Here is a 26342-nt window from a genome sequence, read left to right on the forward strand (position 1 = left end):
AAATTAAAGATATATGTAAAACTTAGAAATCAAAGAAAAAGTTCCAACCAACTATATCTTGTAATTAACAATAAGTTCATTGGGCAAGTGTTCACTTATAGAACTATTCAAGTATTGGTCATTGACACAACCACAGTGACCATGATAATGAGAGACAATTATGCAAGGTGCATTATATGAACTTCCATAGAAGTTTAAATTTTTAGGCTACTCCAGTGAAATCTCCTTCAACCATTTGCACAAATTTTTTATTGCTTATATACCTTTGAGAAGAAACTCAAGTTTCGTGAGCTTTTTGAATCTTTGGGCCCTCTTGTGCCAATTTGAGATGAAGTGTTTCAATTCAGTGGAACTAGCTATAGGTTATGCATGAAAGTCTCACTTACTTTTAAAGGGGAGTTTTATAATCACATAGGCAACATAGTTCAGCTCATTCATGATTCAGTTTCGTATTCTATGCCAATCTAAAATGGTTCTGTCCGCTTAGAGTCTCACTAAGATGACTCTAAAATAATTTTAAGAAGTGAACTAAATAATTGGCCTTGTTGAGATAGGTAAGAAATTGTGTTCACGATAAATGGTCAGGCCTATTGGATTTTCATGAATATGTGGAAGCTTCCTATTGACCAGTGAGTGTGATCAGAAGACTAAAACTGTAAACTATGTTTGCCTTTCAGGATATAGTGTAGTAAGTATGTGTGTGGGGGGTGAATTTTGTTGTTGTTGTTTTGTTTTATATCTGTTTTTGTGGTGTTCTGGAAATGTATTACAAGTTTTAATTTTAGATGGAAAAATATAACAACCACAGCTAGATACTTAAGAACAATGGTACATATAATATTATCAAGAACTTTACTTACTTTAACAAATGTACTTTCCATGATTAGAAGCACTTTAATGAGTGCTTCTAAATAAAAAGCTAATTACCAAAGGTGGATCATAGAAGTCGCCAATGCTGCCTTACCCAGACTTCGTTGTTGTTTGTTTGTTGGTTGGTGTGGTAGGGTTGTCTTTCAGACGCTTTACAGTATTGGCTGTGTGTTCCTCAGTCACCCAAAGTGATGTCACTTGAAATGATTATGAAATGCCTTCTGGATTAGTGGTATACAAGTCTTAGGGAAAGAGTGTGAAAGTTCTCAGGAGGATCTTTATAGAGACATGTAAACTATAGCTTCATGAAATCTTAACATTAAGATATCATTCTATTACCTTACCATAGATAATTGTTGTGGGGTGATGCGTGTTAACAAATCAATAAACCATAAAAATTGCAAACATCAAATGTTACTTTCAACAGACAAATTTCTAACATAATTGCTATGTATAAAGATATGAAGATGGATGACTAATTAGGCAAATGCTAAAAATACAAGAGAAATGTATTTGGGTATAATAGAGATAAGATGGCAAAAACTCTTTTGGTAGACATTCTACCACCAATTCAAAATCACTTAAAGGCCATCTATTAGATTCAATTACAATATATTTCTTTTATGCAATTATATTAATTGTTCTTCCCAATATAGAAATCCTAAAGCTGTATTTTGTGTTTAATGCTCTATTCCAGTTGCGTTTTTTCCAGTACCTTCTATATTCCAACATATGAATCACTCTCTAAAATTGTGAATTTCTCCTCACTAAAGAACATAATTAGTTTTATTATATTTACTACCATTCTCTTGTGTTGGATGTTGTGGAAAAGAATAGAATTGTTAAAGATGAACAGTATCTCTATAGAAGATGTATAGGTTTGGTTGAAAGAAAAGATTATTTAAAAAGAAAACTTAAATGAGGGATTTTGGAAATCAGCTTTTGCATTGTGGAAATAGCACCTTTGATTATTCCATGGCACACAGGACTTCCTGCTGTACATTCTCACCTAAAGCAACATTTTAGAACAATTAGCGAATTTTGAGATGATTGTAATGTCAGAAATGGAGATTATGCCTTTAGCTAAAGAGTAAACAGCAGGAAAAATGCTGTTAACAGGTACATATCCTATTTTCAGAGAAACATTGCTCATAACTACAAGAGATGGGAATACAAGAGAACAGAAAGACTCAATAATAAACATTTCTAATTGTTATTACTGTTGTTAGCTTTATAGGAAAGAATGTTTTAAAGTAATCACTCTACTGAAAAACTTCAAAACTGAGAAAGTCACTTTTTCTTGCAGAAATCCTCCAAACTCTTACCAAAAAATCAAGGATGTTTAGAATAGGGGAAAACACATAAAAGATTCAAAATGCAAATTATCATTGAGCAAGTTTAAAAATTATCTAACTTATGTTTAGATATTGACTTTGTATGAAAAAAAAATTAAATTACTTTAAAACAACTTTCTGCCAGAACACACTGAACGTAAACTGTGTCATGAATCTGGAAATACCTATATCAACAATACCTAACTATATGTCAGGTCAAAAACAAACAAACAAACAAAAAACAAATTGTTTAAAATCAGAGCACAAAATATGCAAATGTTTTGCAATTTTTAAAAGTTATTTTTAAAAAAATATTTTTAAAAATTATTTTTAAAAATTAAAAAAATTATTTTTAAAATTATTTCATTAAAACCTCGTCAAAAGTGTAATGCTGCTACTTTACAATCAAGAGCTAAAGAGCTGTTTCCTCTTGCTTTTATTATATATTATATGTTATTATATATATGTTATTATATATTATTATATGTTCATAATTTTTCATTTATTTTCTATACTTCCTTAAACTTCACAAAATTTCAGAAATTAGATTATTTTAGACATTTTTACTTCTAATATATCTCTCTTCATCTAGTAGGAGTTTGGAGCTAGCTCTGTGTTTTCTGTGTAACCATGAAGACATGAGTACATATCATCCCCAGTACCAATCCTAAGATCTAGGTGCTGTGTTATGAAACGATTACCCTAATATTTGGGTGGTACAAAGGCAAGTCGATCCCTGGAACTCATTTGTCATCTAGCCTAACGTAAAAGGCAAGCCCCAAGTCCCAGTGAGAAACCATGCCTGAGGGTTGTCAAGAGACTTGACCCTAGAGGGATTCCCAGGTTTCTAGGAAGACACTGCCAGTTAGTTCCTTGGGCAGCTGAGGAGAGGGAGCCTGAAAAGGCCAGTTCCTATAGCCATACTGATGAATTTCTTGCATATCACCATAGAACCTCCACATGGCGATAGATGAAGAAAATGACTGAGCCCCACATTGGAGCACCGGACTGAGCTCCCAAGGTCCTGATGAGGAGCAGAAGGAGGGAGAACATGAGAAAGAAAGTCAGGAACGTGAGGGGTGCGTTCACTCATGGAGACAGTGGGACAGAACTAATGGGAGATCACCAACTCCAGTTGGAATGGGACTGATGGATCATGCGACCAAACCCGTCTCTCTGAATGTGGCCAACAGTGGGGGCTGACTTAGAAGCAAAGGACAATGGCGCTGGGCTCTGATTCTTCTGCATGGACGGGCTCTGTGGGAGCCTTCTCAGCTTGGTCGATCACCTTCCTGGACCTGGGGGGAGTTGGGAGGACCTTGGTCTTAACATAGAGTAGGGAACCCTGATGGCTCCTTGGCCTGGAGAGGGAGGGAGAGGAGGTATGGGTGGAGGGGAGGGGAGGGAAGGAAGAGGAGGAGGGGAGGAGATGGAAATTTTTAAATATAAAAAAATAAACCATGAAAAAAAAAAAAAACCAAATTAGCCAAACACAACTGAGATTGCTGGCTTCTGAAGGGAAAACACCAAAAGTGAGTCTCTGACTTCCACACTAATCAGTGCACACTCACACTCACATCAGAATAAATGTACGTTAAACAGGAGCAGAAAGAGAAGAGAAATGCTGTAAACACGTCCTTGTTTTTGTGGGCTTAGAGTAAGTGGAGATTTAGTACTCCATTTATATATTTTATGTTCTTTTCACCTCATAATTTTAAAAGAACTTCTAGAATCTTTAGTATTAATACTGAGGAGGATGAAATGGAAAGGCAGTCAGATAATGGTTGCCCTTGGTGTCTTAGGAAAGTAAAAGTATTTCACAAATTTTCCTAGGAATCTTATCTTTGAGATTTCGAGATAAAAGCTGAGAAGTAGTTCCCTTAGAGCACATCAAGGAACAAGCGAGTTGGTAAATTCATATTATCCTGACATTGCCATATATATATATATATATATATATATATATATATATATATATATATACTCTGGCTTTACACACTTCTTCATATATTTTAATATTACTAGTTTCCAAATTCTAAAGGTTTTGGGTACTTCAATATATCTTTGTATGATTGTGTCTAGTGATGTTGAATAGTCTGAAATGAAACTAAATTAGACCATCTTTTCTGTGCTTCATCCTAAAAATTACCTCCCTGTTTTCATGAACATTTACAATGATTGATTTAAAACAAGCGAGCAAGGACAGCAAACCAGCCTTCTAAGCAGTTGTTACGGATCGTTTCAGGAGGTAAATGCACTCTAACAATCTGCTATTTGTTTGCAAAGTTTCGTTTTGAAATCTAGACACTGAGAGAAAAAGTCTTTCTCTCCTTTCTTTAGCAGAGATTAATCCACAGAGGATTCTCATGCTACCAGCAACCCTAAAAGAAGCCCCACAGTTTTTATCAGATGTTTATAAAGTGTGAGGAGTGATGAAGTGCACAGAATCAACTTCTGCAAAGACAATAATGACAGCACATCTGGCGTGATTTCTGCTGGCCCTGTCCCGCTGTTTATCCTCCATGGAGATCTGGGCTCCAGATGTTCTGGATGCAGCTGGATGGTCACCCAGAATCTTTCACCCTAAGGCACAAGAGCTGGAGCCAAAATAGGCTCTAACTTCCTGATCGCAAACATTTCCTGAAGAATAGAGCTGCCTTGAGAGCAAATGATCACATTCTACATGGTGAAAACTCAGGTTCACAGACACTTACTCATTTGAAGATATATGCAAGAATTTTTAAACTGCTTAGTGTGATTCTGCCAAGTATTTGTGAAAACTGTGAATTCTTCTTTTGTTATATATTATGTCGTATAATCTCATTTAGAGCCTCCGAATCATTTTCTCTAAAATCTGGTTAAGCTACAGTCCTTCTTTGGAAATGCTGCTTATGAGATCAATGATTGCATATCAAATCCCTCCTCTGACTTCACAGGATTACTCTAAAATGTAATTTTGCAAGAAAATATGTTTTATGAATGAGATAATTCTACTGAGATCCATCTTTTATCACAGCTAGAACAGATTTCTTAAGCAACATTTTCCTTGAAAGTAAAATGAATGATATCTTTCTTAATTACTTAATTCCAATTATATTAAAATCCATCATACCAGCAAGGTAGCTCATGTCTGTAATCCTAGGACTCAGGAGGCTGAGGCAGGATTGAAGTGTGTTCAAAAAGAGTATATGTTACAACAGTGAGTTTCAGAATATTCTGGGTTGCAGATACTCTCCTAATCAGATAGACAAACACCTTCCCTGTCACCAAACAATAAGACCCATCATACTTTTTAAATATTTTATTGAGATTGTTTATAGATTCCAGGCTCGATGGAATTTCATAAATGCCTTCTACCCCTATTTGTAGTCTTCAAGATTCTTTCTCCACCTTCAAATCTACCTCTTTCAACTTAAAAAAAAATAAACCTCTTTCTCTGTCTTTCTTCAGCCTCCATCAACACATTTTGCCTTATTTAGACTTTCTGACCTCTTTGTGGTAGGATCCATTGTGAGTGCATTAGCCCTGAGAAGACAATCAAGGATGATCTCAGTTAATCAAGATTCTTTTTTTTTTTATTAAAGATTTCCATCTCCTTCCCTCCTCATCCCCCTTCCCTCCCCTCCCTTCCACCCATACCCCCTCTCCACCCCTCTCCAAGACAAAGAGCCATCAGGGTTCCCTTCACTATGTTAAGTCCAAGGTCCTCCCAGCTCCCCCTAAGTCCAGGAAGGTGAGCAACCAAACTGACAAGGCTCACAGTGAGCCCGTCCATGCTGTAGAGTTCATGTTCATTGCCGTTGTCCTTGGTTTCTCAGACCTCCTCCACCGTCAGCCACATTCAGAGAGTCCGGTTTGGTCCCCTGTTCCATCAGTCGCATTCCAACTGGACTTGGTGGTCTCCCGTTAGATCTGTCCCACCGTCTCAATGGGTAAACGCACTCCTCACGGTCCTGACTTCCTTGCTTATGATCTCCCTCCTTTTGCTCCTCATCGGGACCTTGGGAGCTCAGTCCGGTGCTCCTATGTGGGGCTCTGTCATTTTCTCCATTCAATGCCAGGTGAAGGTTCTATCAATCACATACACAATAATCTTTTCTATGACTGGTAACATAATTGAAGATTTGGGAGGATTTTGTATTTAGATCTTTACTCTTCAACCTACTAAATATTCAATGAAAGTATGACCCATCCACATGTGAATGCCTTATCATGTACATAAACAATTCAACATAAATCATCTAGAAATGGGCCAATAAACACGTTAGTGGAGAAAGAAAAAAAAAGAAAACCCCCAAATCAATTTAAGTTCTTTATTCACAGAAAAACATATTGATCCTCTGTCCCTTCATTAATAATTCCTAATGGTTTGATTTTCCTTGACCACAGAGGTTTGAATATGTTTTTTTTTTAAATGCAAGGAGATGCTAACACAAAAGTAAGCTAGAAGAGAGTTGTACAAACTAAAAACAGGTGATTTTCCATGTGTTAAAACCAAAAACCTTATAGATTTTTAACAATCTACATTGTAAAGCATTATGATTACCAAGTTAAACTCAGTTTTAATGTAAAAATAGAAACTTGAAGTTATCATTACTGTTAAATATAATTTATCCTATTAAAAGAAAACTAATCAGAATCTCTGATGACTAGAATATTTTTCTATGTAAAAAGTTATAATAATCATTTTCTTGAATTATTATGGTAAAAATCGGTGAGCATTTGATATTTGAAATAGATACTTGATGTGGGATTCCCCTCTGTATGCTAATAAAGAAGCCACTTTTGGCCTATGGCAGGGCAGAATAGAACTAGGTAGGAAAAGCTAAACTGAATGCAGGGATAAAGAAGGCTGAGTCAGAGAGACGCCATGTAGTTGCCGAAGGAGAAAGATACTACAACCTTACCTGTGAGCCACAGCCTCGTGCCAATACACAGACTAATAGAAATGGGTTTATTTAAGATATAAGAGATAGATATGAATATGTCAAACAATTTTGTAATTAATATAGTTGTGTGATTATTCGAGTCTGGGTAGCCAGGAAATGTAAGCACAGTCTCTGGTTAGATATACTACCAAGAAATATGCATTGAAAAAACCATAAACTGAAACTTTTCAGTATTTTTATCCTCAATAACTTATAAAAAATGTATTTTAACTCTGTTGCATATTCATTTCACTAATATATAAGCAGTATTAAATTAATAAACTATGCATTTTTGTTTTCTTGATGTTTCAGTGGACATGATTTTATTTGGACTGGCTTTACTTTCTGGCTTATATATGATTTGAAACAAGCATTAAATACAGTGATTAAATATTAAGTGAAATGGTAAAGTTAATCATATCTACAATTTTTTTACTGTTATAGAAATAACAAGAAAATAATATTAAGCGCATTTTACATTTTGCAACTTAAGATTTCATTAGTAATTAATTCCTTCAAGTATATATCTATTCTTATGGTAAACATTTGACATATGGAATATTTATTGTAAAAATTTTGAGTATATAGCTTGTTTTAGAAGTTTTGCATATAAGCAATTGTTCTTACATTGTACAAAGTTACCATGAATTTATTTAGTTAACATGAAGAATGGTGTCAGTTCCAATTTATAATTGTGTAACATATGTAATGAGGAAATTATTTTACTTGTTGGTAACATCCTTTTGAAGGAGCCTTTTAAAAGGATATATTCAGGTGTCACAAAATTGTATGCTTCAGTTGGACTGTTAACTTTTAAAGAAACAATAAAAGCTTTTGCTTTTTATTTATTTTATTTTTTTAATTATAAATACCCCCACTCTCCCAACAGTCTTGGGTTTCTGAATACGTAGGTTCCAGTTGGTGTCACTGTATGGGTAGGCTTAGAAGGTATGGCCATGCAGAAAAAAGTATGTAACTGCATGCAGGCTTTCAGAATTTTAAGATTGCCATTTTCTAGGTCTCCTTCTTTGCCTAGTGCTTGTGGGTTAATATATGAACCTCTGACATAGAATAGAGAGAGCATAAGGATCCAGAGGTTGGGTAGCCCAGAGACCTGGCATACTACCAAACATAAGAAAAATGTCTACATATTGATGCCTAACTCTATCCTGCTATGCTTATAGATTGGCGCCTAGCCCAGTTGTCATCAAAGGGTCTTCCTCCAGCTTCATAGAGAAACAGATGAAGATCCACAGTCAAATATTAGGGGCAGCTCAGGGATTCCTGTAGAAGAGTGGGGAAAAAGATTGGAGGAGCCAGAGGGCTCAAGGCTACCACAAGAAAAGCCTCAGAATCAGCTAACCTGGACTTCTAGGAGCTCTCAGAGACTGAAATGACAATCAGTAAGATTGCATGGAACTGATCTCCCTAAGCACTCTGCATATATGTTACAGTTGTCTAACGTGTTCCTCTTGTGGGCTACCTAACAGTGGGAGCAAGAGCTGTCTCTGACTCTTTTTTTTTTACGAAGTGCAAAATGTATTATAAAGAAAATAATATTTTACAGTAGGATCTGTCTAAAAGTTGGAAGTATAGGATTTATAATAGTCACTTTCATGCATTTTTGTGAATTCTTGTTCCTCAGTACTAAGAAATGTCTCAGTGATGAATCTTAACTTCTTTCTAATACATTTTCAACCACATATAGAGGAAAGGACTTAAAGTTAAGCTATTTTGATTCTAATATAGATGTCCATAAATATTCTTTTTTTTTCTCATTTTCTATTAAAGATTTCCATCTCCTCCCCTCCTCCTCCCCCTTCCCTCCCCTCCCTTCCACCCATACCCCCTCTCCCTCCCTCTCCAGGTCAAAGAGCCATCAGTCCAAGGTCCTCCCAACTTCCCCTAAGTCCAGGAAGGTGAGCAATCAAGCTGACAAGGCTCACAGTGAGCCCGTCCATGCTGTAGAGTTCACGTTCATTGCCGTTGTCCTTGGTTTCTCAGTCCTCCTCCACTGTCAGCCACATTCAGAGAGTCCGGTTTGGTCCCCTGTTGCATCAGACCCATTCCAACTGGACTTGGTGGTCTCCCGTTAGATCTGTCCCACCGTCTCAATGGGTGAACGCACCCCTCAGGGTCCTGACTTCCTTGCTCATGATCTCCCTCCTTTTGCTCCTCATCAGGTGCTTGGGAGCTCAGTCCGGTGCTCCTATGTGGGGCTCTGTCATTTTCTCCATTCAATGCCAGGTGAAGGTTCTATGGTGATATGCAAGATATTCATGAGTATGGCAATAGGATCTGGACATTTATGGCACCCTCTCCTCAGCTGCCCAAGGAACTAGCTGGGGGCATCTTCTTGGATACCTGGGAACCCCTCTAGAGTCAAGTCTCTGCCAACCCTAGCATGGCTCCCTTAATTAAGATATATAATTCCTTGTTCCCATATCCACCCTTCCTATATCCCAACCATCCTATTCCCCCAAGCTCTCCCCATCCTCCACTTCACACTTTTCTCTCCCCATCCCCCCATCCCACCCCACCCCCAAGTTCCCATTTTTTTTGTCCGGCAATCTTGTCTACTTTCAATATCCTGGAGGATAACTATATGTTTTTCTTTGGATTAACCTTCTTATGTAGCTTTTCTAAGATCACGAATTATAGGCTCGATGTCCTTTATTTATGACTACATTTTGAAGCACACAATCATCCGAACCATAGCACTGAAGAAAAGATATTTCAAACATAAGAGCAAGTAAAGGAATTGAATGTTTAGGTGTCCTAGAGTTTCTATTGCCACAGCAAAACACCATGACCCAAAAGCAAATTGGAAGAAAAGAGTTTATTTGGTTTACACTTCATTATCATTCATCATCCTCAAAGGAAGTCAGGATAAGAACACAAACAGGACAGGAATATGGAGGCAGAAGCTGATGCAAAAGCCATGGAGGAGGGTTTCTTACTGTCTTGATCCCCATGTCTTGCTCAGAATTCAGTACTACCACCTCATTCATGTTACCACCTTCAATGGCCTAGATCCTACTCCATCAAACATTAAGACAATGTCCTACAGTCTTGCCTACAGCTTGATCTTATGTAGACATTTTCTCAATGGACTCTCCCTTCTCTCTGATGAATCTAACTTATGTCACATTGATATAAAACTATGCAAGCACATTTGGACAACACAATGGAGACTAAGAAGCCAATAGTAAGGCACACAGGAATAGATCGGATGAGGTTCCAGAGAGCTACATTCTGGCTTTGCTGAGCACACACTCAAAAAAATAAGTTTGACCAGTTATAGGACTCTGGGTCATTTGAACAGGAAAAATCACATCCTAATGCAGGCTTTTAAAAATATTCCTTCTGCTGGATACTACTATTGGTGCATGGTCAATGGGCAGGAAGAATTGATAAGATGAGAAGAGATGTCAGAAAATAATGCTGATTGTTAGGGATATGAATTGTGTTTGCACAGGTCAAAATAATTATCAGGAAATTCCTAAAATCTGTAACTATATAAAAGTGATCCTCAAGTTTCATGTTACACAATGTTTGCACATTGGTGAGAAGTCAAGAAAGACTCTCAGTAAATGTTTGTTATTAACACATGGAGGAAAACATATAAAAACTTTCATGCCAAAGATGGAGGTTATAATTAGAAAGCTGTGGCTTAGGGTTATTGCTCTCAAATGTGATATAGAAACCAGATAAAGCCAAGTACAAATATTTGGAATTACAGAATCACCCTGATCAACAATGGGGAAGGGAGTAGAAGAGGCAATTGTGGTCGACTTTGTAGTTCAAATGGGATCGGGTAAGAATTTCTCTTTAAAATCAAAAGAATTAAGCCAGGCACGAGAATCAATGCATATTATCCTAGCACTTGGGATATGGAGCCTGGAGGAGCTTAAGGATAACCTTGCCTACATTACATGATCAGCCTATGTTGAACAAGACCCTGTTTTAATCTCACTCCCATGAAGAAAGTGAATTGATAATAGCTGAAGCAGTTTCTGACAGAATTTAATAAACTAAGTTTGAAAACATGGAACAAGTAGCAATTTTTTTTTGAAACTGGGTTTCTCTATGTAGCCTTGAATGTCCTGATACTCACTCTGTGGACTAGGCTGGCCTGAGACTCACAGAGATCCACCTGTCTCTGCGTCCCAAGTGCTGGGATTAAAAGTGTGTGCCACCACCTCCTGACTAGAGAAATTTTCTCAATAATATGTACAATATTAAAAGAAAATGAGAATACAAAATAATTTGAGGTGAGATAAAAACTGAATGGGAAAAATGGAATGCATAGTGTATGCATTCAAACCTGGGAAGAGTTGAAAAAGAACAGAGGAGTAGATCCAGTGAGTTTGTAAAAAAGAAAATTTTATTTACAATCATAGATTTTTAAGTAGACAAGATTCTGTTAATATTCAGCTTGTAAGAGATTCTTTGTCTATTTTTGCTTTGTTTTGTTTGTTTTTACTAAATTGGAACTGCTGTATTAAGGAAAACTAGATTAATTAAAGGAAGAGTATTCTGTGTGAGGAATTGAGATGCAAATTAGTTGTGGTATAGCTACATTGCATTTTGTGAAGGGGCACTGTGCTTCCTACTATAAAAAGAAGGAAGAAAGGAAGGAGGTCAATATTTAGATTATGTGTATGTGACATTTAGAATAAGTTTCCTTTCGAAACTTGATGTGCTATCACTCCACAAATCTGAGACTATATTAAGGTATGTGATTAAGCTCTTGGCAAGAGAATATTAACTTGAATCCAGTTCATTTAGGAATCTGGAATGTTAGATTGTGTGAGGGAACTCTGAAAAGGAAAGCCATTCATGGAAGAGTCCCATAAAGTAGTAAAATAGACATAAAGTGCTTCTCATCAGGAGCTCATCGGTTCTGACTTTCAGTGCACCCCAGTAGCTTTTGAAATTTTGATGATGTGAAATGTCACATAATGATTTTGTGCTATGTCTAGCCAAGCACCTTTGGTACCTTACTAAAACTTGCAATGTTTTAGCCTATTAAATATATAAAAGCATATAAAAGTGTTAGCACAGGAAGATTTTAAGAGTATTTGATAATTTATTTTGATTTAAGTAGCAGCATATTAGGACCTCAAAGGCCTTCAGCTGCAGTACAGAAACTGAGGCTAGAATAAAAAAAGATACAGGCTGAGGAGGGAATCACAGACCAGAGTGGATCATTTTGTCAATGCCTGGATGGACTAGATTTTAGCATAAACACCAAAGTATTAAAAGGAGTCTCAACTTTAGGCCCTTCGAATTAAATATTTATTACTATTAACTTTAGTCAGCCCAGAATTTGAAACGTTAGTATTTTTATTGAGCCATAAAATTTCTCAATTATTATGTTTATTAAAATATTATGGTTACTTAGATAATTAGTTCCTGATTAAATACAAATCACTATCCCTTTTCAACTTGAATTGTCTATGAAATAAGGGAATATTTTCCATATCTAAAGTGGAAGAGCTTGTAACTGTGCCTCCTCCTACAATGAAAATTGTTGTTATGAATGCTATGTGATACATTTAATTTTAACTGTATCTGTAGGCATTGCTTTATGGTTGAATAACTAAAAATTTCTTCCTAGCCTAGTGCTGTTACATTTCTCAAAATAAACTGGCTTTTTTGAATTAACTCTGATTAAAATGAACATTTATTTATGAAGATATATGTGAATTTCTTTGATTCATGTCAAGATAGATAATTTGAAATTCACTTCACAATGACTTATTAGAATTAAATCATTTTGATTTATAAGTTATTTGTATAATTCATTAAATGTTTATTTATTTTTAGGAGGGACCAGTGGTTTAAGGACAATTTGTGGTCTTGAAGGGCACACACTTTATTATAAAATGTACTGCAGTTTATTACCAATCTGATTTATTAAGAGAGCACTGTTCACTGAATTCTAAGTATCAGTTTTCAGCAAGATAGAGAATCTTACTCTGACTCAGGCCTGCTTTTTACTCACTGTGTAGCCCAGACTAACCTTAAACTTTCAGAGATGCTCCTGCCTTAATCTCTCAGTGCTGTTCGCACATACTTCAGATTGTCTTTAGCAGCAAAGACAATGGGAACATGCCCTAGCATATGTCAAAGGTGATGTGCAATACTCATTACTCTTTGATCTCTATGGACTTTGGTAGAAAGAATTTAGCCACTTTGATTATTTTTATATTATTTAAATAATCTGAGTTGTGATTGAGCATATTATTCTTCTTGTCTCTATTTGAGTTAAGATACAATCATATATCCCAAATAATCTTCCAACATATACATTCCCCCTGCTGTGGATTTTGAGCACTGGGATTATATACATTCACCACCATATAGAAATGTGATTACAAGGTAATCTTTTGTTATATTGGCATTATATTTAGTATCTAATAACCAATGTTATTAGGGTCTACTTTTTCTCACCACCCTATTCTCTCCCTCTTGCTCACTGAACTTTTTGCACAAGAGTTATTTACCCCAATCTTGTCCATGCACAGCACCATCTCATCTATTTTTATTCTTATATTTGATTTTTTTTCTCATCAAAGACAAGCTACTTATTTACCAATAGCCTTCAGATAAAATACAATGATCAGGTCCTAGGAAATGCAATTACTCACTGTATGAGGACTCCACTCTTTATGCTACTACGGCAATTTTCTAAACAGTGAAATATTTCTGATCTTGATGGGAAGCTGATATTTGCAGTTGGTGTTCAATATAAATTGCTCCACTATTCAATTATTCAGGCAATGTACTTTATCACATCATTTTTTCAAAAAATAGAAATATTTTCTGTCAATAAAAAAATCTCTGATAACAAACAAATATCCAGAAGGTTTTTAGTTCCTTAAAGTGTTCACATATGGTCTAAAAATGGCCTCATGTTTTTCACAGTACAGACTGTCCATTTGCTGTTCATCAGCAATTGTCCAGGTTGCAGAAACATCGACAACTTGATACAATATTAAACTAGTGATAGCAGAACCCAAAACTCTTTATCAATCTTTATTCAATTTCCTTCCAGGTATGAAACTCCTCTATACTGCTCATTGAACCATAATTTCAAAATCTCTTCTCCATTCCCTGACTCTGCACTTTTTGAGACCGTTGCCAGTCCTGATGTATTTCTCCTCAGAAGACGTGTTTGGATCATCACCAATCATACACCGAAGGGCAGATTTCCAGGTAATTTTTGTGGAGGAAGTTAAAGGCAGTGGGATATATCCAGTGGAGAAGCATGCCTATTATGAGCTTCTCTTGTGCTTTCAGGAAAATATTGGAGTTATTTATTTAAATACATGTTTGAAAGATGTTTGCTGTAATTCTTGGTATAGTAAAGGTTTTCTTTGTGTGAAACAGACAGTCTCCAAAGTGCATGTGCCAATCACATGTTCAGAAACGATGGTATATGTTGATAGAACACCAGCCCCCCAGATGAATAGCAGTGATGTAAAAATTTTGAAAACTTCAGCGTGTATTAAAGGTCAACTCTAGTTAGCGTGAATCTCAATGAAGATGGTGTGTGATTTGGGTTAATCTGATAAAGAGCTAAAAAGTATCACACTTGTTTAAATGACTCACTAGGAGCCTGGTAAATCTATAGAAAAGATCATATTCTGTACCAAAAATAAAATAAATTTGGCTTGATACTAGTATAAAATTACATCAAATTTTAGTTTCCAGCATTTTGGGAATTTCCCATGCTCTCTAACAGTGTTTTTTCTTGTGTAACAATTTACATTATTCTACCTGAATACATGTTCACAACCACTTTTTAATATCTTTGTCTTTGTCTTTTTTGTACATCCAGTAGCTTTACACAAACACACACAGCACAGAAGAAACTCTGCACACGTAAGCCAGCTGGTATTTTCTTGTCTTGTTAGAAAGCCACAGTTAAAGGTACCAACTTCCATTTGCTTCTTACTTATATTTATTTATCTTATTGCTAGGCATTTTGGTTTTGGCTATTGTAAGTTAAACAGACAAATGCATCCTGGAGTATAACTCAGCCCTTCATTTAGAAACACCTATAAAAACTCAAAAATTCTTTATGAAATTTATCACTCAAGGAAAGTAATATGAGGCTGCAAAATAACATGTGACCTAACTATATCTTTAATATTATACCCATAAGGTAGAAGACTTTCATTAGAAACTTTGCTATTTCAGTCTAAACCCTACCTCTGTTTTCTCCCCTATTGGACTGAGATCAGCAATCATTAGTTAAAGTGAGTCATGACTCTGGATTTAAGAAACAGTAATGGTTACTTACTATGCCAGTTCATACACTAATACTGTAACTATACAGAGAAGATGTCTAATATAAAAAGATGTCTTCTGTACAAGGATAGATAGAATATTATTTCATAATAATATTCTATATTTAAATCATTCTATATTTTGAACCCCCCATGTAGGTGGAGTCTGCTCATTCATTCCCAGTTGATCAAAATAATTACACAAAACTGTATTAATTGAAACACTGCTTGGGCAATCACTTAGTGTATTGCTAGCTAGCCCTTATATTTTTATTATTTTTTAATTTTACCATGAGGCTTGTGACTTACCTGTAAAGTTCCAGGGCATATCTGTCTTCTCCGGCGGGTACATGGTATCTCACTGACTCTGCCTTCTTTCTCCCAGCATTCAGTTTAGTTAGGTTTCCCACCTAGCTCTACTCTGTCAAACTTCATTTATTAGCCAATAAAAGCAGTATAATATATATATATATATATATATATATATATATAGAGAGAGAGAGAGAGAGAGAGAGAGAGACAGAGACAGAGACAGAGACAGAGACAGAGAGACAGACAGACAGAGAGAGAGAGAGAGAGAGAGAGAGAGAGAGAGAGAGAGAGAGAGAGAGAGAGAACGGTTTTCACATCACTCCCAAATAGTAGAGGAAACAATACTAACAATACTGTAGCTCAAGACCTGAAAGTGAAAATAAGATTCAACAAAGCAAAAGTGAACTGAGTGAAATCTGGAAATGGAAAATTAAGGCTCTCAAACAGGAACCTCGAAGGTAAACAGAATCAACAGAATAGTACAGATGGAGAGAGAATCTCAGACAATAAAGACATGATGGAGAAAACGGATTCCTTTATCAAAAATTATGTTCACTCTAAAATCATCTTGGCATAAAGAATCTAGAAAATCTCAGACAGTATGAGAAAGACTGTCTGATATTAACAGGAATAGAGGAAAGAGAATAAACCCATACATAGACACACCAACACACACCACACATGAACACACACACAAACATATACACACACACCACACATACATACTAAAACACATCTATACCACACACACCACACATATGCACTCACAAACATATACACCATACATAGACACACCACCACATACACCACACATACACACACACACATACACACACACCACACATACATACTAAAACACATCTATACCACACACAGACTCACAAACAAATACACCATACATACACACACCATATGTACACAAACCAATGCACACACCACAAAGACATGCACACACACATACACACATCACACATACATACACAAATATACACCACACACACATCACACATACATACTCACAAACATATACACCATACACACACACACACACACACACACACACACACATACCATACATACATACAAACACACACCCCACACATACACCATGAAGTGGCACATAAAGAAAAAAGTAAAACGAAGTAAAAGCTGCCCTTCCCTCTTGTCTAGTTATCTCTGGTATTTTTTATTGCAATGCAAAGTTGGCCAGTGCAGCCCTATCTTTCTAGATAGGCATACAGAAACATAGTCTGTCTTCCAAAGAAATGTTTGTATAGCTGAAACAATAACTTTCTGACATATTTACAACCACTGATTTTTCCCAAGATATAGTCTTACTCAGAACCTTCATCTGAAAATTGGTAGCTGGGATAAAATTCTGAGAAGCACTCACAATTTTCACCCTGTGCTACATAAGATCTTTTGGCTTATGCTGGGTAAGAATCAGATTTGGGCAATGAGCCTAGCTAATTAAATGGCACAGTTTCTAGCTAATGAGCAGAGTCTTAGTCTAGATAGCCTGGATGTGTAATAATTGACTGTACCATGGGATAGAAGATGCCTCACAAAACATATGAAAAGGACACTGGCAGCCTATATATGCAAAGCATAAACCTATGTGTACAGTCAGCAAAGAGAAAGGATACCAATAGTGGGATATCTGGATCACTAATTAGCTTAACAAATTCTCCAGGGCTTTCACATAGAAGCCTTATCCAACTAACAATTTAACATCTCAGCAGGTGACACTCAGGCAGATAATTCAGTCAAGTGTACGAATTTTATGAAGTAGGAAACCGTTGAAGTGTAAATCGGTGCTATGACAAGTTGGCAAATTTCTATTAGTTTGTTTCACAACAATTGGCACTTCCTAGAGGCTTGGTGTCTGGAAGTGCCGTACTTCCTTCACAAACCTCTTCATCCTGAGGCTGTCTATGGAAGTGGTCAACAGGTGGATGGTTTAATGCTCATAATACAAAGAAAACACTTCCTTGAACAAATTTTGGTCAATAAATATGTATATGAAGATGTTGGGAGTAGTGAAAGAAGGGAGGGGCATGTTATAGGCACCAAATAAACAATGGTATTGTTGAATAGTTGCATACTGTGTAAAGATATATTTCTGTGGTTGGTGCAATAAAGAGCTGAATGGTTAATAGCTAGGCAGGAGGTTGAGGCAAAACTTCTGAGAAGAGAAATAACTCTAGGAAGAAGAAAGGGCAGAGTCACCAGCCAGATGCAAAGGTAGCAGGATGGACAATACAGAGAAAGATAAAAGACTAATATAAATGGGTTAATTTAAATTATAAAAGCTAGTAGGGCAAACTTAAGCTAAGGCTGAGCTTTTATAACTTATAATAAATCTCTATGCCATTATTTGTGAGCTGACAGCCCAAAGAAAAATTCAACTACACAGTGACAGAAAGTTTATTGACCCAAATACTCTTTAAATGTGTGGTTTTAGTAATAATCCAACTATGGCTATGTTGACCAGACTTCAACCCCTGAAACACAGACAGTTTAGTGAAATAGAATTATAAGGTTATTAGGAAGTTTAAGTCAGTGCTTTCTCTCTAGAGAAAAAGTCAAAAATAGAATAACAAACATTTGGAAATGATTTTTTTCATACAAATAAAATAAAATCATACAGACCTCACAACGCTCCTGTGAAATTTATATCATAATTAAAAGTCATCATGGTCATGAAGTTCCAACACACAGTATTTTAAAAGAAACCTTTCATCTCCAACCATCAAAAGTCACTTGAAACTGAAGATTCGTTGCCCACAAGAGCCCGTGAACTGCCATGGTTGCCTGAACAAATCCTACACATGAATGATCAAGGTAATCAAAATTCTATTCTGTTTTGCAAAAGGGCTCAAGAGGCCTCACCCTTAGTTGAGGAGCCAGTGGGCAGATGTTGATGCCTATTGGGATGGGGAGAGTTGTTTTCCTTAGACATGTAGTAGGCTCAGGTAAGTTGTTCATGGTCAGGGGATGATCCTACATCTGTAGATATATGGGTGCCATTAAATGGCCTTATAAAGAAGGACACATGGTATTGAGAGCTTTGCACAGTGGAAAGGAGATGGTGAGAGCTATGTATGATACAAATACACTATACAGCACAACGTGAAGTGTCTTGCTTTGTTTATACCCATGGAAGGCCTGTTCCTTTCTGAACAGAAACAGGAGGAATGGACTGAGAGATAGGGAAGACAGGCGGTTGGGGAGGGAATGGGAGAAGAGGAAACTTTAGTTGGCATGTAAAGAAACTAAATTTACTAATTTTTAAAAAGAAAAGTAATTGAATCGAAAATATGAAATTCTTAAAGAATATATAGTATATATATACATTATATATATATATATATATATATATATATAAACATACATTTTTAAACAGTTTATAGGACTGACAGAAACCAGATATTTTAAAATCAAGATCTACATTTGCCTGTTTCCTTTCTGTCCCAAGTTTAATATGATTTGTTAGTTTTTCCAAGGCATGGAGAGGACTCAAGTATCCTTTACTTCCACCTTAAAAAACAACATAATAGCATTTATGGTCTGCTTCCTTCTTTCCTTTACTCTGCTTCAGCAGTTCCATGACCATGTTTTGACTCTACTCCTTCCTTTACAGAACTCTTATAATTAAACTGGTCCTAAAATACATAATGCAGATAATCTTCCCAGTATACATTGTTAAATATAATATAGTTAAATCTGTATAGACTTTTTCCATGCAATATAAAAATTAGTTCCCCAGTGTGTCTCTACAAATCGGACTCTCTGAAAGTGGCTGATGGTGGAGGCTGACCGAGGAGTCAAGGACAATGGCGATGGGCTTGGTCTCTAGGACATGGACGGGCTCTGTGTGAGCCTTGTCAGTTTGGTTGCTCACCTTCCTGGACCTGGAGGGAGTTGGGAGGACCTTGGACTCAACATAGTGTAGAGAACCCTGATGGCTCTTTGGCCTGGAGAGGGAGGGAGTAGGGGTATGGGTGGAGGGGAGGGGAGGGAAGGGGGAAAAGGAGGGGAGGAGATGGCAATTTTTAATAAAAAATAAATAAACTGGAAACAAAAAAAATTAGTTCCCCAGGCATTAAAATATAGGCATATTTGAAAAGGACATCTTATAAGTTTATTACAGTACGTCTGGGTGTTCTTAAGATTCTCTTGTATGTACAAATTGTTTACTCCAGCACTCACTAAAGGCCTGAAGTCACTGCATCATTCATTAAGTGCTAAAATCTCAACTACATCTCATGAACTAAAAGCAAACAAAATAACAAACAAAACCCCCCAAAACCTCACTCTCTTGATTTTGTCAATTAAGTCAGGAACCAGTGAGAATGGAACTGCTATCTGTCCTCAGGAAAACGTTCTTTAATATATGGTCCTCAAAACCTGGAAATTAAGTCCTTCCCTGGGAAACCATAATGCATGGATAAGTGTAGGAATTCACTGTAGATATGGCCATTGAAGAAGGAAGACTTTTAATGGCTGTGAGTCATCTGCATTCTTTTAATGCAGCCAATAAATCTGTATTCTTGATCAAATCTATGAATAATGCTTTAAAGGTCATATTTCTGCAACCTCTGGACCAGCATTCTACCTTATGTTAATTTTTTTCTTGAAAGATATCCTGTTTGGCGCTGAGTAACTTTATCAATTTGTTTCCTGGGTGCAGAATTTGGGAATCCAGCATTAGTTCTTCTGCCATGCTATATGTGATTTCAGTGTAAACACTCTAAAACGTCTTGTTGGCCTGCTGTATATGTCATGTAGGTTCACTGCATTCATGAAGACTGACCACAGAGATTTTCTGGATAATCCCATATCTGTGGGTGGCTTCTGCTGAGATTTCTGGGATATTCCATGAATCAAAGAACTAATCTCTACAAAGAGGCATGTGAATGACTGAAATGTCTATGACCTTTTCATCTTTCTGCAGCTACAGGGAAAGGTTGTGCAATTGGAGGCAGGGTTGATTCTTTCACACGTTTGATTGACAGTGCAATGCCTCAGGTAGACTGAGAACTTCCTAAATCACTAAGTACCAGATAAATATCTGGCAGCATTTGTCAGGCCACAATTATTTCCTCAGCTCACTTCTCTTTGCACTCGTTGCTGTAGCTTGCATATTGAAATCAAGAACCTAGAGGTAGAAACGAAAGCTAGAATTGAGAGAAGATCTTTAAATGTCTAGTTAAGCATTCAGGACGATCTGAGAGCCCAGAGCAGAGAAAAGTGTCAGGAAGCTTCTTTCCAATTCCTGAAATCTGTTGTAAATTTTTATTTGAATTTTTATGGCTGATATCATAACAACAACTGACCACTGGTCTTTTTTATTTTCTATTTGCACTCTTGAAACAAGTTACTTGTAATCATTTCCCTTTACATACCATTGCGTATGTGTTCAAGGCAATAATAATTTTCTTCTTAGATTCCAGGGCTCCTAATGGAAAAGACTTGTGCCTGGAAGCAGTACTGAATGGACTGAATTTAGAAACCGTACTTATATTTGACTCAGATTATTCAGATTATAAGATTTTGGGCTTTTGAGCTCTGTGAATTTGTTTGAAATCATTTAGTTGTAGCTGAAACTGCAATGTGATGACTCTCAGAGAATTTAAGAATGCTGGAAATATTTTGAATATGGGAAAAATCATGTGATTCTTGCAGGCCAGAGTCCTAACTCTGGCAGGGCAAATTATAAACGGGCACCACTGGCATTATTCATTTTTTATCTTTTTTTGCTATTTCATATGACAAAAGGAAAATCATTCAGAAGGATTCAATCTAATCTTATGTATTATGTTAAATCTTATAAAATGTGTGTGCAGGGTTGTAGAAGTTGCATATGATAGGGCACATCAAAAAGATCTTATAAATAAAAATGTGAATGGAAGAAGGCATTAGAGATGGCTTTTGCTGCACAGAGGAGAATTCTAGCGATATAAGGCAAGGGCATGAGAATCGTAATGTCAGAATTGCAAAGAACAACACTCATGAGCAATAAAGAAGAGCTTAGAAGGTGATTCTTCCCTTAAGTCCCCAGATAACACCCTAGCCATGGCTTACACCTTGACCTTAACTTTTGAGGACTACTAGAGTTCTCATCTAAAAAACAGTTAGGAAACAAAACGATGTTGCTTTGAACCAACAAGATTGCTCATAAATTGAAAACTGTGAGTTAAATTACTTGATCTGATGGCATCCAGTGCCTTGTAATGTGCTGTGAATTATTTCTATAAGGCAGAGATAGCATTTTGTAAATCATTATAGATTAGAAATATCCCAGAAAATTTTGCAATTAAAGTTTTAGTATGATTTTCATTTAGTATACATCAATATCTTGTGACTATAGGGTAAATTTACTTACTATTATTGTGAGGGAAAATAAAGGAACTCTGGAAGGGACCGAGATGATCAATATCAATGAAGCTGATGCTGTAACTTGCTCTCAAAGTCTCAGTCACTCTACATTATGATGCCATATTGTAAATGGTGGTCTGGATCTACCTCAGGTGTTCCTAGTTTTTTTTTTTATCTTCTTACACAATGAGGACCCTAAGAGAGACATACATATATCTAATCTACATGGGAAGTAGGAAAAGACAAGATCTCCTGAGTAAATTGGGAGCTTGGGAACCTTGGGGGGAGGGTTGAAGGGGAGGGGAGCAGAGAAAAAATGTAGAGCTCAATAAAAATCAATTTAAAAAAGGATGTATTCATTTGGGCTTACTGTTTCAGAGGAATATGAGTCCACCATGTCAGTGCAGTGAGAGAGCAAGAAGTAGGTCTGTAAGATTGAGCAGCTAAGAGCTCACATCCTGATCTGCTCTTAGGGACAAGAAGGAATTAACTAAAAATGATGGGAGTCTATTGAACCCTCAAAGTCAACCACTAGTAACATAGCTCTTTAAGAAAATCCACACCTTCTAATCCTCCCCAAACCACCACCAACTGGAAACCAAGTATTTGAGCATAAGTCCCTCAAAGGCCATTCTCGTTCATGACACCAGTGAGGTGTACCCATGAGTAATAGCAGCAGGTTACACTGACTATATCCCAAAACAAAATTAAAAAGTCATGAGAAAAGATTTGGGTGAAGCATGCTGAGATGCTCAGGGTGGGCAGGAGATAGGAGGCCAGTGGGAAAGGGGATTCAGAATACTTTAGATCCATGTTTGACTTTGTCTAAAAACAAAATTGAGATGAAGGAAATTCATACATTTAACAAACAAAGGTTTAGCTGTAGACTTTTATATTAATGTTTAATTTTTTATGAGTGTTGTGAAAGGGTGTCAATCCATACTCCTGTGTTTAAAAGGGCAGGTGCTCTACCACTGAGCTACTTTCCCCAGGTCTAAAGTAATACTTGTGCACATGCTCTTTAGACATGAAAGCTTTAATATTTTAATAGTTTTCATTACAGTGCTAGTCTCTTTTGGATACCAGAAATGGAGCAATGTTCACCTAGGTTTATGCTGATTTTAATATTACATATTTCTAATCAGTGGTCCCCTGCGGTGCTCTAAGCTATGGAATTGTTTTGTTAAGACTCTGCTAGAAAATTCAGTACTGTTTTCAATGTTTCAACAACCTAGAACAGCTGAAAATGGCTTGTAGAACCCAATTTTACAATATTATTAAAACACAGGCTACTTCTGTTTTAGTAGTTTTAATTCTATGATTCTTTTTTGTTTTTATAAATAATTTGCATATGTATTGATAAACAAAATTGCTGTTAGATATAAACATCATGGCAATGTGCATTTTAATGCATCATGTCCAAAGATAAATAAAACAACTTAAATTGTTGACTACGTAGTTGAGTTTGTGCATATACACACATATGTACATATATATGTATATGAATATCCACATTAATTTGTGTATGTATATATGTATATATATATATATGTCCATTTTCTTTTTACAACATACAAAATATAGCATCAAGGATTGTTTTAAATTTTAAATGATCAAAATTTGTTGTATGAAATGCTCAAAGAATAACATAAAAAGAATTGAATATTAATAAGAATTATAATATTTTTTTCTTCCATATGCTTTTTGCAAATATGTGGTTCCTTAAATTGTTAATTTTCTGGCTCATAACTATTCTCCCCCATATTTTGATATTGTCAGACATGATTTTTTGTGCTATGCACTGAGTTTACTTAGAGTTTTATTCTTGAGCATGAATATAGGCTTATTGATTAGAGGAGGGGTAACTTCTCAGTGGCCATACACTGAAGAAAATGACATATGTCCCTACAGCCATTTACTGTCAATAATCCTGCAAGGAGCAGCCAGGACTCTTGAGTAAGTATTCTCTCACCCATGATAGAATGTTGACGGGCCCAACATAATTGATTTCATTATGATTTCCTTCATAAATATTCACCTATTCCTTTTCCTCATTTATACTCTTCCCATTGCCCTCTGCCATGTGTCCTGATCCTTTCTGGCTGTGAACTTTCCTGATATCAGGCTGTCCAGGCTTCTGCTGTCTTATCACATGTTACCCCTTGCCCTCAGTCATCCTCTACTGAATATATCTTCTGCTCTCTTGCTTTTTTTCTACTGTCATTATGTATAACGATATTAACTTTAAATCTAGATTCCTCCAACAACAGAAAATGTCCTTGCAATCAAATTTTTGATTGCTTCATTTAACAATTATTTATCGTTCTTTCAATTGCAGTGATTCCACGCTTTCATGAATACCTATTTTTTTAATATATGTATACACACAGAGACACACACAATGAAAAAAAAATCACATATATCCATTATATGTTGTGAATGTCTAGGCTAGGCTGCATTCCCTAGGCACTGTTAACAGTATGAAATAAACATGGGTCTACAAATATATCTATGGTAGAAATCAGGGTCATTAGTTATGCTTAGGGAGAGTGATATAGTAGCTTGTGTTCCTCTAACGTAAAAATATTTAGGTTGAATAATATCTTTTAAATGTTTTGAAAACATGAGATAATTTTTAATGAGATGAATGTTTTTCTGTTTATTTTCATTAGTATCTTAGATCTTGGGAGGAATATTAGTGAATTACTTTACACTTTAGGGTCACATTGGTACACAAAGTCTTAAGATAGATGAGAGTGAATTTTGGGTCTTAAAATCCTGGAAAGCAACCTCCAGGAGGTCAAATCTTGAATTTAATAAATCCGTATAACAGAGGGGGAGGGAAGGTGGGGGAGGGGTGAAATTGGGAGGAGGTGGAAATTTTTAATAAAATTTTTAATCAATATAAAAAGAAGAAAGAAAAGGTGGTTGATAAAGGTAAAAATGATAAGAGTCAGTTACACACTAGTATTGCCCACAATTTTTTTTTAGGTTTGAAGCACATTTATATTCTCTTTTTAATTTTTCCTTCTTTCAAATTTAACCTTTTATTGATTCTTTGTGAATTTCACATTATGCATCTCAATCCCCTCATTTCTCCTTGTCTTCCCATCCACCTTCTACCTTTGCACACACACACACATACACATACACACACACACACACTATAAAAGAAGACAAATTTTAAAAGAAAAGAAAGAAGAGAAATCTTGTGAAAGCTGAAGTTTGACATAGTGAGTTACACTGTCTTTTAGTCCATATATTGTTACAATGCAAGTGTTTATTGTATTGATTTGTTGGTCTGGTTTGAGGTCTCTGATTTTTGCTACATCATCAATACTGAAAGCTCACTGGAGCTCCTCTTGGATACCCTGTTGTCGTCCTGTGTTATAGAGATCCTGTAACTTTGGGTCTGCAGAAGCAGCCTCTATAGCTCCAGCAGATGATAGCTGGGTGGATGACGGGATGGGCCAGCTCACCTCTGTTTCTGAGTCTGGATGGTTGCTGGGGTGCTCTGCCAGCAAACTTTCCTTCATCCTCAATACTAGGGTGCCTTAGCTTGCTCACTCTTATGTAGTAAACAGCAAGGGGCAGGACCAATTATTCTGTTCTCATGTCTCTTGGGTTCGCTAACCAACATCTACACCACCAGAACTAGCTCTACTGTACTTCCTTTTCAAAGTGTAGGGATCACTCTACCTAGTGGTATGGCTGGTGAGAGGCAGGGCCAGCTCTCTCACTCTTGTGACCTCAGGGACAGCTCTCCTACTTTCAGGCCTTGAGGTCTATGGGGACCTCTTTCCCTTGTCCACAAAACCCTATGGTAGATGAAGGATGGGACTTTGTCTCTCCTACTCACATTCTCAGGACCAACTCTCCCACAATTCTGTCAACTACTATCTTGCCCAGGCTAAGTACAGAACCTAAGCTTCCTGTTTCTGCTTCTAAAGAGGGCCAGTGCCAGTTCCGTCAGATGCTGCAGTTGGCAAGAGGCGAGGGGGGCAGGGAATCTTTCCCTCTCCCTCACATCCACAGGGCATTCAAGGGTTGCAAAGCCTGTTCTCCCTCTCTCGTGACTTCAGGACAGGCTCACCTGTGACCCAAGCATCATGGTCAGCCCTACTATGGTGCCCAGGTGAAGTGGAGGGTCTACTTTCTTGAGTGCTGTAGGCAGTGAGGGGTGAGGGGCAGGACGATATCTCTTCCCTACCCATGCT

The sequence above is a fragment of the Arvicola amphibius genome, chromosome 13 (assembly GCF_903992535.2).
Source record: "Arvicola amphibius chromosome 13, mArvAmp1.2, whole genome shotgun sequence".
NCBI classification, from domain to species: domain Eukaryota; kingdom Metazoa; phylum Chordata; class Mammalia; order Rodentia; family Cricetidae; genus Arvicola; species Arvicola amphibius.